This window comes from Anser cygnoides, chromosome 2, assembly GCF_040182565.1.
Source record: "Anser cygnoides isolate HZ-2024a breed goose chromosome 2, Taihu_goose_T2T_genome, whole genome shotgun sequence".
Lineage (NCBI taxonomy): Eukaryota > Metazoa > Chordata > Aves > Anseriformes > Anatidae > Anser > Anser cygnoides.
Window position 1 is genome coordinate 158,716,411 of NC_089874.1, and position 17,473 is coordinate 158,733,883.

General features: G+C 46.8%; 1 protein-coding gene and 1 long non-coding RNA gene across 2 annotated transcripts in view; one reads left to right on the forward strand and one right to left on the reverse strand.

Annotated features, from left to right (window-relative positions):
- KCNK9 (potassium two pore domain channel subfamily K member 9) overlaps positions 1-17,473 on the reverse strand; it is a 99,808-nt gene that overhangs the window by 41,484 nt on the left and 40,851 nt on the right. The window lies entirely within an intron of this gene.
- On the forward strand, positions 11,580-12,709 carry LOC125180308 (uncharacterized). Its single transcript, XR_007158663.2, has 2 exons — positions 11,580-11,718; positions 12,606-12,709. It is a non-coding gene; the product is annotated as an uncharacterized lncRNA (long non-coding RNA).

Consider the following 17,473-nt stretch of genomic DNA (forward strand, 5'->3'; position numbering starts at 1 on the left):
AACAATATCCTGCTCCCTTCAACCTCAGTACGCTATAATCTTATTTAACACAATGAAAAAAAAAAGAAAAGAAATCTTGTAGTGAGCAGGCACCAGAGGGAATGTGGGCTAGAAAAGGATATTACAGTATCACTTCAGAGAGCGCCATAAATAAATCTTTACCCGAGATAGGTAGGCAGATTGGTGCAGCTCCACACAAAATTGCACTGCTCTACAAGACAGTGACTCATCAAATTCTCCACTTCTGATAATCAGCCCAACCAGGATTTCATTACAGCAAGGAAGAGAAGCCAGGGACAGGAACCATCTATGAGCCTGGCCAGAAAACATCTCACTGTCAAAGTGGGGAGTGGGGACACTTGGGTACAGTTCCTGCCCCCCTTGTTCGTTTTCGGACCAACAATGTGAAGACTCGCCAAAGGACAGTTTTGGAGCCAAGGGGCTCAGAGCTGGGCTCCCCAGTACAAGAAAGACAGGGGCATACTGGAGTGAGTCCAGCAAAGGGCCATGAAAATCATTAAGAGAGGGCATAATCCGTCATATGAGGAGAGGCTAAGAGAGCTGGGCCTGTTCAGCCTAGAGAAGAGAAGACTCAGAGGGAGATCTTATCCATGTGTACAAACATCTGATGGAGGGTGCAAAGAAAACGAAGCCAGCCTCTTCTTAATGATGCCCATTGACAGGGTAATGGGCACAAAGTGGCATACAGGAAATGCCATTTAAACTTAAGACACTTTTTTTACTGCAGGGTGGTCAAGCACTGGTATAGGTTGCCCAGAGAGGTTGTAGCATCTCCATCTTTGGAAATATTTGAACCTTGACTGGACATGACCCTGACCAACCTGCTTATGCTTAGAATGATAGAATGGTTTAGGTTGGAAGGGACCTTAAAGCCCATCCAGTTCCAACCCCCCTGCCATGGGCAGGGACACCTCCCACCAGCCCAGGTTGCCCAAAGCCCCATCCAGCCTGGCCTTGAGCACCTCCAGGGATGGGGCATCCACAGCTTCTCTGGGGAGCCTGTGCCAGTGCCTCACCACCCTCTCTAAGTGAAGAATTTCCTCCTAACACTAAATTAAATCTCCCCTCTTTTAGTTTAAGACCATTCCCCCTTGTCTTATCACTCCACTCCCTGACAAAGAGTCCCTCCCCAGCTCTCCTGTATCCCCTTTTAGGCACTGGCAGGCCGCTGTAAGATCTCCCCAGAGCCTTCTCTTCTCCAGGCTGAACAACCCCCACTCCCTCAGCCTGCCTTCATAGCAGAGGTGCTCCAGCCCTCTGAGCATCCTCATGGCCCTCCTCTGGACTCACTCCACCAGGTCTGTGTCTTATATTGGGGGCCCCAGAGCTGAACGCAGGGCTCTAGGTGGGGCCTCACAAGAGCAGAGCAGAGGGGGACAATCACCTCCCTCGACCTGCTGGCCATGCTGCTTTTGATGCAGCCCAGGACACGGTTGGCTTTCTGGGCTGCAAGTGCACATTGCCAGCTCACGTTGAGCTTTTCATCCACCAACACCCCCAGGTCCTTCTCCTCAAGGCTGCTCTCAGCCCATTCTCCGCCCAGCCTGCACTTGTACTTGGGAGTGCCCCGGCCCAGACGCAGGACCAGCATGGGGGTTGGACTAGACAATCTCCAAACCACGCAGCTCGGTGACTCTGTGAGTCTCACCCCAGTTTGCTGGCTGATCAAGGATATTATTATCACCTGCACCGTGGATTTGGCTGCTTAAAAGCAGACACACAAATACCTGATAGGCCTTACTAAGCTTAAAATTCATCATATTTACCCAGGTGCCCGTAAGCTTGTGACATAAAGTCTAGCCATGCCCCAGAAAAAACTCTCTAACTGCAAGGTCTCTTGTGTTCAGAGCTCATTTTATTTTTCTTAAAGAACAAAAATTCAATTTATCAGCAAAAGACCTTCCCCTTGGCCTAGGGTCTCCAAGGAAGACACCCTATTCCCGATATAGATATGCACTAGAGGCTGTCTGGCAAAGTCCCCATCTCAGACCACTCTCTCTCTGCTGGATTACAAACTGGCAAGGAATCCAGGAATCCATATGAGCACTTTCCATAGTCACCGGTGTAACCAGGCATTGCGCAGGTGCACATACGCAAAGCAACGCTCTCGGTGTGTCACAGACTACTCTGGTTTTCTATCTTAGTTATAAGATGCCCCATGCAGATGGCTGACGTGCACAACCAGGAGGATTCAAGACTCCCAAGAGAACCTGGATGTCCTCAATTTACTGCCAACTGAAGTCTATTCCCTCCTGTACACTAACCAACAGATCTTTTCAGCTCTTTGAGTAGGAACTTATCAGATGACTTTTATGTAGTCTTCTTTTTCTTCTGGCTAATTATGTCCATCATCTCCTTGTAGAACTTGAACTGATGCCTCTGCTCCATGAACTACCTTACATTGCTCCTAAACTCAGGTTTGGTCAGGAGTGCAACAGGCAAAACCAAGCCTTTAATTCTCATCCTTTGCAGACACGTCCATCCAATTCCACTGAACACATTATTTCCTGAAAATAGATAATTCCACCTCTGCATAGCCCAGGCCAAGTGAGCATTCTGCAGGTCAAAGGCCTGTTATTATTTTGTTTTCCTATTTCCATTACCTTCTCCTTGCTTAGAACAAAGAGACACCGAAGCCAGTTGGAGGCTTTTTGTTGACTTTTAAGGGCTAGGCCTCCTTTTCACGATAAACTCCAATCTCCAACTATTCACCTCCTCAAGCTGACAGCAGAATCTAATCATCCTTTCCCATTTGTCTTTTCCATTACTTCCCCCAAGCTGGGAACTTTCTGCAATGAGCCTTCCAATACATACAGCAGGCTCAAATCCAGAATTGTGGAAGAATTTGAACAGTGGTGAGTGAGTTTGGTATTATTTCTGCTTCCCCTGAAATTTTCCTTGAATGCAGCATTCTGTACTTGCCAACTCGAACCAATGTGTGGGGCATTTTATTGCAATCAAACAATAAACCAGAAATTGAGCTGGAATAAGTACATCAAGTGCTGCAGAATTCATGCAGGTATGCCACCCCATGCCAGCTGAAGATATGGCTTAGAAGATTTATGGATGCCGTTAAAAATAACTGATCTACTCCACACATGGGGAAAATGATACCCCTGTGCTGAGTTGGGAAGTCGTTACGATAACACTGATGATTACAGGAACATTATGATTTTACCCCTCAACCATCTTATCTGGACACCTCCAAATGATTACCACTGATTTTTATTAAAAAGATCTCCTATGCACCGTTTCCTTCTTTTTTTCCTCCAAGATGGTAGGTCTTCTCAAAAATGAGAAGGAAAATTCAACTAGACAGAAGTATGCAGTACAAAACTGCCACTCTGTGCCCTGGCCCATGCTCTGCAGCAGAAGAATAGGGAAATTCATACCCAGGGAAGGAAAGTTATGCACAGCAGCACATATCACTTGCTCCCAAATTAGGTAGTTGATTTCAAAGAAGCAGCATTTATATGTGCAGAGCAGCTACTTAAGGCTGTTCACAGAAGCTTTATGGTTGTCTCCAAGCTCCAGAGAGCTCAACCCATGATGAGTAAAGCACCTGGATTCCAGGTGGGAGGATGCTAATCTAAGACTAAATTTAATACATTACAGCTCTCTATAATGTTTGCAGAACAGTTTCTCTGTAAGAGAGCTTGTACAGAATAGACATTAGAGGACTGGATAGGAAGAATTTATCAGTATATGTTTGCTTCATACAGTTCTAGACTCCCATGCCTTACTTAAGCCACGACTCCCACAAACAGGGTAACTGTCTCTTCCATCCTACTGGGCCATTTTGAGTCTTGCATGACACTCAGATAAATTATTATTTCCAGTCAAATTATCCCATTAAATTTTCATAGTTAGAAGTCCTCCTCATAGTCTTCCTCATAGGCAGGGTGAGAGCAGAAAGACAGCAGACCCAGGTGGAGAACCCACATGAGTCCCTTTAACCATGGTGATAAGCATTTTTTTAGTATTTTTTACCAGTTTCCCACATTGTATTAATCAAAGACCACCAGATCCATGCAAGCACTAGAACCCAAATTCAACTAACAGTGGACAGAAAGGTCAGAAGTTTCCCCATTTGGCTCTTAGTTTAAATGTTTGCTTCCCTTGCTCACCTTGCCTTTGAAGGTCTGGGTCATCAGCTCCTCACACGAAGGACTTTTTCTTCACATCACCCTGAAACATGCTTAACTTTCAGCACGGACATAACGGGAAGCTCAAACTCTTATTTCTGGGTCTGTAAGGAGGCAATATCCTCCCTGTCTATACGTCCTTCATGCAAGAATGAACTATATAGTGACACAGAGCAAGAGTTCAGATCTAATGCTGCATTCCCATGTAGAGATCTCACTGCTGCCTGTGAGACAGCCTTGAAAACAGGATAAAACCAAGATGAGCCACTCATGGTACCTCTCCATTCCTAGTGAAATACATTTCTGAATGGAACAGAGGTTTTCTGTTGTTAGTTCCATGCCTTCTTACTTCTGGTTTACCAAAAATAAGTCGGTGTACCAACTACTGCACCAGGTGGTCAGGAGATCCTACGGGAGCAGTATGAATAAAAGTGACAGGAACTGCTGAGTATAATCCTGTTTTCCTGAAGTCTGTCTGAGCTGGGACTGATGGTTCACAACCTTGGGCACATCAGTGGGGAATGTCATGAAATGATGCCCCATGCAGCGGGGCAGCTGGCACATTGGTGTGAACAGGCATTTTGAACATGCAGTGACCACATCATCTCCAGGGCCACACGCCTTGACAGCTTTTCTGCACTTTCAGCCCTGATGACGTCCATTAAACTCTCCTCTCTTAGTCTTTCCTTGTCAGAGTTCTAAGGAAACAGGCTGTGCTTTTTTCATCTGGACGGGCAGGAGGAAAGAATAGGGCAGTAAGGACGGATAGTACTAGCCAAAAGCACTCCGTTCCTGACAGTGAGGGCATTTGCACGTGTTGCACGAGTGTGACTGCCCGTGTCCCTCCACCCCAGCACAGTGCATGTCCCCTCTCGGAGTCCAAGCACTTCCAGGCAGGCACCACCAGCCAGATGCCTCCTGGCATCCCTCCACCAGCTCCACACACCGCCTCCAGGACAGGCAATGCACAGGCTTCAGTGGCCCCAAAGCAGCTTTATTCCCAATTAACAAATACAATTGCAGGGCAATGTGGTTCAATACCTTCCCTGGCTTTCTGATTCTGTTTAACATTCTGCAGTTTCGAGTTGGTTTTCAGGCCTGTTCAAAGGCCAGGGGTATGATGAAAGTCATTGCCCAAGGTGTTCCTTCGGATGCTCTCTGACGGGTATAAAATCACTGCTTCTTGGCTAGTTCCTGTGGCTGCCCCAGAAACCCCCTGAAGGCAAAGCAACATGGATTGAAAGGTGCAGGATCAAAATGCCCCATTTCCTGGTGACCTGCTACCTGTGGATCGCTGACATGGCCATTAAGGACTATGAAGTCAGTACATGCCTAAGGAAGGGTCTGAGCCACCCATCCACACACGTGCATTAAATCTGCAGATGAAAACCATCTTGATGTGATTAAGGTTGAACAGCAGTGACTGTTTTTGACCCAGACCTTTCTTTTTTCTAAGGTTTTCAGATTAAGCAGAACGTATCCAAAGGGGATTTATTAAAAGGAGAAACCAATGCCTTCTAAAAAAGTATTGTAGGGACATTAGAAAGTCCTTATTATTGCTAAAGTTCAGCACTAACGAAATTATTTGTTGGAAAGAAAAGATTATGTTTGATTCATTTTAGAAATTACCCATGATTAAGGATTACTGTTTCTGGATCATTGTTATTATCAATTGGCATAGCAGCCCTGAAGCAAGGCTTATTCCCCACAGCTCACCCCTGAAAGACCTGCCCTGCCCATAGCACATGTGGGTGCTGATGCTGAACATGATGCAATGAACTGCAACAGACAGGCAGGAGGGGAGAAGGCAGCCTCGATGAAAGGAAGGTCAAGCTTTACACCAGGGCTGGGATCCAGGGATGCCATAGTCAGTTGCTGGCATTGAATTTCTTCCTGGTACGGCCAAGGCATTTTCTGTGCTCTCCGGTGACAACTAAAGGATGTGGCACTTCCCTGCCTTCATGAGCAAAGGGGAGATGTGATCCCTGTGTCACATTTCATCAGTGTCCTAATCGTTTGTTTAGCAACAGACTAGAGCATCCTTTGCACAAGGGGCCCTTCCTCCTTCCTTGCCCTGTTTGCTACCTTTTCAGCTAACAGCAACAGCAGCAGCACTGCAGGGAACGGAGGTGAGGCAGGAGGAGAGCAGATGACCTCTGAGCAGCAGCTGAAGAAGCCCAGTTTGCTAATGCCGAAGCAGCAAACAGCTACGGACAAAACAGACATATCAGATACCTCTGGTGGTCACATCTTAACACGCACATCAAGTGGCTTCAGAAAAAAAGGAAAATAATGACAAGGCATGCTCATTTCCCCAAGCAATCCATCCCTATCTCTGTCACAGGGGGCCGATGGCTTGCTCACAGGGTCAGTCCTCCCCATCAGCAAGCATCCTGCAGCTGCTTATAGACTGGTGTCCCTCCCGTGCAAGGGTGTGTGCGCACAGTGGCAGTGTCCCAGCCTGTGCCAGGAAACACCAGCACACACAGGAGCATCAGGTCACTGGCAGTTTCTCAAAGCACTCTTCAGTTTTGGATGGGTTTCACTTTGTACCTCTTCAGGAAAATTGAGCCGGTGCTTTGGTGCCCAAGTGCTGGGTTGAACCAAGCTGCCCATGTTTCATTATGGGGGTTCAAACGAGCTCAAAAAATGAGCCTGAGCCTGAATCAAGGCTGCTAGGTCTCTCCCAGCTGCAGTCATACACAGGCAAACCCCCCAACCCCTGCCCAATTAATTTCAGGTTGGTCCAAGACATCACACATTGGGTCCATGCAACTTCTAGAGAGCCTGAACTAGAGCCCAAAACAGCCCTCAAAATCTGAGCCATTTGCCCTTTGGAAGGAGGCAACCCATGCTGCGATGGCTGCCGGGCACAAGGGATTTTGCATATAGCAGCTCTCGTGAACAAGGTGACATTTCGAGAATGACATCCCTTCCCATTCCCAGTTCTACATCAGTTCACATCTTGAGTATTTACAGCCCATGAAATTTTCTTTCCTTTAACAATACTAGATCCTTCCCTAAAATATATACATACAGATTCCTGTATTCTTATATATATAAGCATACATTACAAAAATATACAGCTACCTCCAAGAAATGCTGTCCCCACCCAAGCCCACAAACTGAAACCTGCTGCCATGTAGCCTCTGAACACTTCTCCCCTCCAAAACCAACTGCCTTTAACTTTCTTTGTACTTCTCTGTGCTCACTGCTTCATGAAAAGGATTAAAAGACAAAAAGCAGCACAGGGGAGTGGCAGGTGAGCTGTTCCCTGGGAGTATTAACCCTGTTAAATACGTCAATCCTAACTCATTCATCTTCTTTCCATACGGATTAAACCCCATCGCTTTCCCTTCTCTACCATTCAGAAGAACCACACACTGCTCATCACTCTTTTTTTCCCCCTATTTGCGCTATCATTCCCCTTCTCAACAAAAGGGCGACCAGGACTGAATACAGCAGGTGGGAAAGATGAAGCACTGGTTCATCAGATTATTATTAGCCACATCATTATTATTAGCCACAGTTTCCTCCACCCGTTCTTTAACTCAGCCAAGTGGTCCTTTCACCGCTGCAAGTCCCCACTGCGTCCCGAGTAAATCCCTTCTTTCAGCTGTTGACAATGATGCCCTGAGGTCTGGAGGGTTAAAATGAGCACAGAAACCATCACTGCGTACAAGGCATTTAAATCAGTCCTTTTGAGCAGCATCGCCTTGTGCTTAGCTATATTGAAATTCACGCCGGCAGTTTTTGAGGTTTATTAGGCCTTTACAGAGTTGCTTTTATTCCTCAGTAGTCTTCACTAACCTGATTCGGGGCGGACCTTGTTATTAACCTCTTCCCATGCTGAGAACTGAACTCTTAACCCTCCTCTTTCCGTCTCTCCTCTTAAACACAGCTGAAGCTATGCCTCTGCTTCCCTTCTCCCTCTACACTCACCAAATCCCATTAATAGCTTCTTGTGCAGCGCTTTTTCAAAAACATCTTTAAAATCTGAATTAACTGTATTTACCAGTCCTCCGTTATCTGCTGTGCTGTTAATCTTTCTAAAGAAATTGAGGGGTTATTAATGTTAGACACAACTTACTATCTGTATTCAAGTGCTGCAGTGTTCAAAGACATCAGCAAAGATTAGGTGGCATCGTGCTAAGCTCAGTCTACACCAAGGCAAAGTCCTCACCCCTGTTTGTTCACAATCTTAGTCAACACAGAAAAGCCAGCAAAAGGAACAATTGTTTCCTCTACTATAGAAAACACAAACGAAAGCATGCAGAATTTTACCCTTAAAACCCATGGAGTTTTGTTGCTTTTAACTCACACTTACCCTGGTGTTTTATTGCCTGTTTTTAAATTAATTTCTCAGTTATTCTTACAGCAGCTGGAATAAGACTGAGAAGTCTATAATTCTTTGGATCACCCATAGTTCCTATTAAATAGATGGATACATTGGCGTCTCTCCAGTCCTCCCTAGTCAAATTATTCATCATAAATAGTATTTATTATGAATAAAGCCCCATTTTGGTTAGCAGAATGTTTGGGAACCATCCTGATTTTCTTTAAATGTATTGATTGTTTATAAGCACTTGGCAAATAGATTTTAAGTTATTTGCAAACAATTTTCATTGACTGTTCACTTTTAAGGGTCAGTTCCTGGTTGGTACTCCATGTCCATGATCTTTTATAACTCATCTATAAGAGAAGTCACACACTGCACTGGAAAATCATTGATCAATGATAAAATGGTTCACCATTGATAAAACATTGAATATTACTGTACTTTGGAGACTGGAAGATGCTTTCACACATCTTTTGGGGCTCTCAGTATACTTACGAAGAGAATGAAGTGAACTGAACAAAGTTAAATGACCTCAAGTGCTCAGTCACAAAACAACAAAACTGCATTTTAATTGCACGATTCTTCCATTTCTTCAGATGCTTATGGTGATAAACAGCGTGGCTATGAACCTCCAATATAAAGCTCTTTCAAGACATCTAGATTTTCCCCACTACCTGTATCAAGACATCTCTTTCGGGAGCTGCTCCTTAGGAAGAAGACCTTGTGCCCAGCCAACTTCAGCAGGGTACAACAGAGATGTGCCCATGATGTGCTCCTGATGAGACCGGAGCCTGACAATCTCCATTTTTTCCACTACCATCTTGACTTTGCTTTGCATTGCCCTCTCCTCACTACTTCTTCTGTGGGCAAAGCATGAGCAAAGAAGGAAAAATGCTACGAAATGGGACCCTGGATTACCTGCGACCCCAGAGTCAGGACTGTCTTTTAGTTGCTTTGATATGATGCCCTTACAGGGAGACTTTATGTCAGAAATCCTATGGCTTACAGGCAAAAAGCTTTGCTTGTGGGAATAGTTTGGTGGTACTCAGAAATTTAAACCCAGGAGAGGAAAGGGATTCCCTCCCACACATCTCTTCTCACTCTGTCACCCGAACCCTTCCCAATTCAACATGAACACAGCTTTCGAGTGAAGATTGATGCAAACAAGTAATTGAACTTCTCTGCAGTCAGTTTATTGCCCATGATTAGAATCATAGAATCATAGAAAAATTAAGGTTGGAAAAGACCTTCGTGATCATCTAGTCCAACCAGCCCCTTACCACCAATGTTACCCACTAAACCATGTTCCTAAGCACCACGTCCAACCTTGCCTTGAACACCCCCAGGGGCGGTGACTCCACCACTTCCCTGGGCAACCCATCCCAATGCCTGACCGCTCTTTGTGAGAAGAAATGTCTCCTAATTGTTTTCATTGTTGAAGAGTAGTGCTCTTTGTTCAATTCTTTGTTTTAATTGTTGAAGGGTAGGGGCATGATGTTTCCATTTTTCCAATCACCAGGGACATCGCCCAACTGCCAGGACTTTTCAGCTATGATGGAGAGAGGCTTGGCAACTCCATCAGCCAATTCCCTCAGGACTCTGGGATTCTTGTCATCAGGCCCCATAGACCTGTACCTGTTTAGATTCATCAGATGGTGTCGAACCTGCTCTTCACTTACAGTGGGTGGGACTTTGCTCCCCCAGCCTCCATCTACGGGTTCAGGGAAATGAAAGACTTGGGAAGCTTGTTTACCAGTGCAGACGGAGGCAAAGAAGTTGCTGAGTACCTCAGCCTTCTCCACATCTGTCATTACCTATTATTCAGCTAGAGAAACTCACTGCACGTATAAGAAATCAGCGACCTATAATTGCTTACACACCACTATTTTCACCCCTCAGTCTATGTTAATGAATGTTAAAGGTGCATGGTGGCCCTCGGGGACTCCTCCTGCCATCCCAACACAGCAGCCCGAAGGGAGCTGGATCGTCTCTTGTGCTCTTCCTCGAGGCTCTGTGCAGAAGGGCTGCCGCTTCTTGCACAAGGGCTCGCGGATGGGAAAGAAACACTCACACAACCCCTGAGAATCGGCAAGAGTTCTTTATTGCCAGGTGTTTGGTGGCTCCAAGCTAATGCCTGGGATGGAGCCTGAGCGACAACGAGTAGGGAGCTCGTCAGGCCCTGCTGCATAGCTGTCGGCGTTCTCTGATGGCACAGAGCAGAGACCTGCCGGGGTAGTCCCAGGTCTGATGTGGCTGAGGTGGGTCCACTTCCATGGGTTCCTCCGCCTCTTCTTGTGGACCCAGCTCCATGGGCTCCACAGTGTTAGGCAGGAGGACAAGCCAGTCCTTGCCTGGGACTGCCCACACGGGATGCCTCCCATCAGGTATGTTCTCCGGCCAGGGTGCTGAACCAGGGGGTCGCCCAATTCCACGTGTAGGTCCCATGCCGCTGTCCATTTCATTTCCAGGCATGGATTCAACGCTGCCGTTTGTTTTATGGCGACGGCTGGGTCCCACACTGCGTTCTGGCCGATAGGCACGCCTCTGCTCCCCACGGCTCTCTGCCTCACGCTCCCGCCTTCGCTCCACACCACCACTGCACCACTGGTTAGGCCCAGGCCCCCTGCTGCTGGATGTCTGAGGGGCCGGCCTGTTCCCCGCATCACTGCGGTGCCAGTGATATCTCCGATACGTGTCTGTTGGCCGGGCACCAGAAAACCCCCGGGCACTGGTGTCTTTTGTGCCGGAGGTGCTGTCCCTCTGCCCACGACACATCTTCCTCTTGTCAGCTGCCATCCTTCTCGGTGCTTCCTCAGACCGCTTCGCTGTCCTCACACCGAGGAGGGCTGCCGCTCGCCTTGCTCCTTTCTCTGGCCTTCTTCCTGCCGCGTGCGCTGGCTCTCAGAGGACCGAGTCGCTGAGCAAGTGGCGGGCCAGCTGCAGGGGGGCCTGTTTTATAGGGCCCGCAGCAAAGGCGGGGCGGTGGTGGCCACTGTGACCTCAGCGAGGCTCTGTGATGGAGTGGCCCGTGAGAGGCCAAAGGCGGCTACGTTGGGAGAGGCCTGGAAGATGCCCTCACGTGGACAAGGAGGAGGGTTGGGGATTTTTGCCCTTTTCTGGGGCTGGCTCCCCCCCAGGCCATTTGGCTTGCCAGAGAGAAAGGCTGTCCCATGCAATCCCGCCTCAACCCATTTTTTCTCCAGATCTCCAAAGGTTAGAATCTTTCATTAACAAAAGAAAATCCCACCGACGAAACCAAACCAGACCAATTCAAAAGGCTAAAGCAGTCAAAACTGAAGTATCCATTGTGACTGTTAATACCTTGCAAAAGTTTTTACTGCACATTTGGTAAAATTCTGCAACAGACACATGGTGTGGGGGGAATAGAAATTACATTCAGAGTCTGAGTCTGGAAATTTGTGCCTGAACAGGGAAAAGCAAGGGATGTGTTTAATCAACAGGCTCCAGCACTCTCTTCTTATAAAAAAGACAGCACTTAAACTTGATAACTCCTTACAAATAACAAATGAGGAATAAAGATAGGACATCAGTATTCCTCAAGAGAAGAAACATGAAATGGAGTTAGAATTAAACATTTCCTTTACACACACACATGCACTGTGTATTGTACAGTACAACGTGAGTGCACGTCTAGTGATTTCCCTACCTGCACTCCCAGTTGGATTACTGGTGTCTTATCTCTGTGCCCTGCAGTACACCCTTCTATAAATCATATGCTTGATTCACTGGGGGGGTTAGGAGCTTCAGCTGAGAGCAGGGTCCTCTGGTGGGAGTCGTTAGATGTTCCTCAATCTCTCAGTAACACAACAGCATTGAAATGAGTAAGAGGAAGGAGATTGAAGCACTAAAAGGGGGAAACATTTTTAAAAAAGGTTTTAGCAAAGCCAGAAACAGCAGTCAGGGTGTGTCTGATCAGCAGCCTTGTGTCCTCAGCAGGAGAGATCAAGCAAGCAAGGTTGGTCTTGTGTCCTAGCCTGCCAAGGCAACAAGAGCCACCGTGAAACACCCAACTGGATTTTATTTTAAATGGGAGCAAAAGGGGCAGGATAATGAGGAACTAAACTATTCTCTCCCTCCAGCTGGACATCAGAGTGGGACTGAACTCGTCCTGGAGAGCACCCCCACCTTGATCAGCCAAGAAACAAGCCACCAGCACCTTTCTGGGGCTCTCCCCAGCCTTGGGGACCAGGAGCCAGACTTTTTCACTGTGGTTTTCTATAAAGAGCTCATCCACCTGTCCTGCCACAGCTCCCAGGCAGCGCCAAACACTTTCCCAAGCTGATACCAGTCCTGTCACCAGTGGGTGTGGAGGAATAAAGGCATCCACCGACTAGGGCTTCTGGACAAAGGTGTTGGCCCACCTCCTTCATAACAGGCTTCACCAAACTGGATGTGTTCTTGTTTGCCCAGCAGAACCAACACAGCAAGATGTCCTGCCCATCCGGACCCCCTATGGCATGACAGGTTTAATCTTAGGCAAAATGATGAAAATTAAATTGATCCTCAACTGAGTTTTTATCAAGGGTAACAAGCAGGAAAGGTACATATGCTCCACAAACAGAGCACATTTCCAGCAGAGCCAGTAAGAAACTCAGGTTCAGAAGGTTACTGCATCATATCCATAGGGACTTTCCTAACTTAAAGCTCCAGCCAAGTGCTTGCATACTGTGCTGAAAGACGTTATTCCATAAGAACAGAGCACCTCACTTTCACCTTGACAGTCTAGTATTTAGAGTCACTGCAACTAGCTTGTAACTAGGAAGAAGGATATGAATCAACTGTTTATTAACCCAAGCAGGAAATGAATCTGAAACGATGCATCACTTGGAAGCCCACAAAGCTTTATGAGAAGCCCAATCACCTTCACATGAATGAGGCCAGAAGGAGGGGTCCCCACCTCGATGGAAAAAGACCTATGGTTTCTGGCAGCCTTGCTACTAAACTACAAGTCAGCAGTAGGAATACTGTACCTCACATTCGTTTTAATACAGGAACTCACCAATAAATCGGGGAGCATATTACAACCATCAATTTATAGTCTTAGCAAGTTTTATGTGCGCAGAATGGGAAAAAAAAATCAGTTGGTGACTTTATCTTAGGAAAAGTGATGTTGTGCAGCTTCCCTCAGTACTTCCTGATGGCAAGGCACAAAAGCTGAAAGGAGATGGGGGGAAAAGTGATATGGGAGAAGGGGAAATGCTTGGGCTTGTTTCCATGCTGTCCGCTGCCCCGCTAAATCCAAAAATCTTTCAGGCTCTGATTTATTACCGCTTTATGTACCCAAGTTTTCCCCTGACTTCAAGCAGTAAAATCTTTGAGGTCTGCAGTCACACAGTTTGATGGAAGCCATGCAATCTATGTTTTTATTAGCCGAAACCCAATCAGCATGTGTTAGGAGACTTTTTTTAGCTGGATCTCTCACATCTATCTGGTTGGTGTACTCTGCAAGTAGATACTCCAGCTTTCACAAGACAAACAGATGCCTGATCACTACCAGGGCTGGAGACTGCTAAGAAGACCCCAGATAGCTTGGGCTGTATCCTTCACATCCATTTACTCCTCTGCCAAGAATTATGGCCAAAAACTCCAGTGCTAGTGCCTTGCACACCAGCTAGAGACTAAAAATTATCAGGTAGAGGTGGTCTGGGGAGAATATGGGGAGAATATCTATGGGGAGAATAAAGAGCTCCCTAGGGACTAACCTCTGAAAACCCTCCTGAGACTTTTTTTATCAGGAAATCTTTAAATGGGAAATCTAAGTAGGTTTGTATGGAGCCAACTCTCCCCATCTCTCTCTCTGCTTTCCTATAAGCAAGTTTAAATCAGATTAGGCTTAAAATGAGTGACACGCCATTGTCGGTGGGGTGACCGCTCATGCAAGAGGGTGGGTTGTTATAAAAGTGAAATAGCACTCAGCCCTTCACTGGAGGATTTCCAACATTTCATAAACACGGGGCAATCAGACCTTCTGACATCGGTGAGACAGTTAGCTATCAGCTCTGGACAGGGAGGAGAGTGCTTACACAACTTTCATGGCAAGTCAGAATCACAACTCACAGGAGGACACAGCTAATTTTTAGCCTGGTCCTCCAACTCCCAGAGGGCAGGGTCCCTCTACTTGAAGGCTGAGATGGTGGGACTGAGATGGTGGGGGATTTCCCAGTTTTTTCATCAACCAGGTCACCCATAGCTTATAATAATATATAATGAGGTACCAGATTTTAGATTTCTATCCTCAGAACAACTTTTGAACACTTTAGGTTAGTTAGTATTTGTCTGGTCGAGCAGAGCTGGTGAGTCTTGCCTTCCTTCAGATAGAACTTTCCTTCAGATAGAGGGAAGCAGGACTGGCAAATTTATAAAGAAGAAAAAAAAAATCAGTGAAGAAAAAGAAATGATGCAATAATGAAGCTACAATGCCACTGCTGTGCCAAAGAGACCCCTGCGTGACATGGAACAGGAGATATTTAGGACCCTTAGGATTATACGTGGTCTTGCTGTTTCCAGTAAAGGTGGTGGTGGTCAAACTGCCCATGTGCAGTGGGTCCAGCACAGACTCCAGTTAACACACTGCATCCTGCCTACCCTCTAGCGAGGCCTTGGCACTGCATTTTCAAGGAAAACAGATCAGACATCCTGCTGTATTCGGGGTGACACTGAATGAGACACGGAGAGCGGCAGGTCTTAGAGCAACGCTGCAGGGAGAGCAGGCTCAGCATCTACTGCCTGGCAATGACATCACGGGCTCAGAGGATTGAGGTCAACGTTTTGCAGCCTGACACGGGCTCGAGATGTTAGCCTGTGAATTTTTCATGGCCTATCTGCACCTCTATCAGCAACGCTTCGCTGGCCTGGCCTGTATTAACCTCTTGATCTAGACGGGATTTTTGCCTTTACCGTTACCCTTCCTCCCATCAAAGCTCATTTCCTATTTTTCTGCCACACTACATGGTGCCAGAAGTTCAGAGCTCTCCGTGCGACATCAGTGGGCTTGCGGATATTATTTAACCCCAGCTGGGTCACCCGCAATGTTGCGTGGCATTTCAGTGGCACATGAGGTGAGTCAGAAATTGTGATGCTATTTTGGGTACGCTGCAAAGCTCCCAGCCAGCCCACTTGGGACGGAGGTTGAGAGTTTGCAGCTTCACCCCCTGGCTAAGGACACTGCCAGTACCCAAACCTGTGGTGCTGCCAGGTTCCCTTATTGCAAGAAACTCCCTCTGTCAAAGCAAATACATGAGAGCGAAGCGCAGTGAAATTTCACTTCCCAGAGCTACTACACCAACACCAGCCCACACACCCTTGTCACATAATTTGGTTCACGTTTTCAAGACGACCTCTAGGAACTCAGATAACCTCTACTAAATATTTGTCTTACAAGCATATTGGTGTGGTTGTACGGCCATGGTTGGAAGGTTGCATTTCCTTCTCTGAGGCTGGTGATGTCTACCTTTGCAAGGGCTGGTGGTGTGAAATACACTCTTTTTACCACTCTGGAATAGCCAGTATCTTTGTTTTGATGTGGTCCAACTCTAACCCAAGAAAGGACAGGACAGGCTGTGGCTCTTAACTAGCATGCAGGCTGAATGGTCTAAGACACCACTCAAATTTCAGAAATGAACCCAGGTGAGCCACAGCTTTCAGTAAATTGAAGCATTAGTTTTAAAAGAATCACAGGCTCACAAAATGATTGAGCTTGGAAGGGAACACTAGGAGTCATCTGGTCCAACCCCTCTGCTCAGCCTGTATACCTACAGCAGCTTGCCCAGGACCGTGTCCATACAACTGCTGAATATCTCCAAGAAGGGAGACTCCAGAACCTCCCAGAGCAACCTGTGCCAGTGCCCAGTCAGCACACAGAAGTGTTTCCTGATGTTCATGCAGAACCTCATGTCTCAGTTTGTGCCCATTGCCTCCTGTCCTGGGACTGGGCACCACCAAACAGAGCTGTGTCCTCTTTGCACCCTTCCTTCAGGTGCTGATATACCTTGATACAATCTCCCTGAGCCTTCTCTTCTCTTTTAGCCTTCTGGGCTTTCTTTCTCTTTTTAGCCTTCTGGGGCTAAAAAGCTCCAGGTCTCTCAGCCTTTCCTCACAGGGGAGATGCTGCAGTCCCTTCATCATCTTCATAGGTTTCACTGGGCTCTCTCCAGCACCTCCACGTCTCTCTTGTACTCAGGAGCCCAGAAACGGACACTGATCAGCCCCAAGAGATTACCCAGCAGAACCAAATGAGTAACCAGCCCTTGAGAAACCACCATCATTCCCACCGTAAACTATTCCTGAATCTTCCCATCCCCTCATCTCCTAGGTGCATCCCATGGCTTACAAGCTTTGCAGAACAATTTGGTATTTAAATCAGAGGACTACGAAAATCTGTCACCCCTATCCTTCAGTTTGGAGAGAAGGTGAAGTTTCCGAGGCAGATTCAGGCATGCTTGTGCTTTGTGTTTACTGGTTGGTTACAGTCACTTTCATTTTACTGTCTGAAACCTTGGCTTCGTTGTGGGTACCAATTCTTTCACAGACGCATCTTTTAAATAAAAGGGCACCCAAGGCATTGGCAAGGCTATAATTCTGTCACCTGACATTTAAATCACAATCAGTCTTTCCATCTCTTTCCTTGTTAAGCAAAACAAAACAGAAGAGAGAATTCCTCAGGTTCTCCAGGTGTCTAACCTAGGTGGGAGAAGGAAAAATCACGGATGACCTTGCTTTTATGAATATCAGCTAACATTTTCCCTCCAGTCCTGGCAAGCTTCCATCTACCCAAGGAGGCAGTGATACGACTCTAATATTGAACCTCTCCATGCCACTTCTGGAGCCACATGCAAGGCTGAACATATGGACTGGATTCTGTTTTCACACTTGCACATGAGGATTAACCTCACCAAGGTCACAGAGAGCCTGAGCTCCAGCCATAGGCTGACTGCACACAGCACTGCTC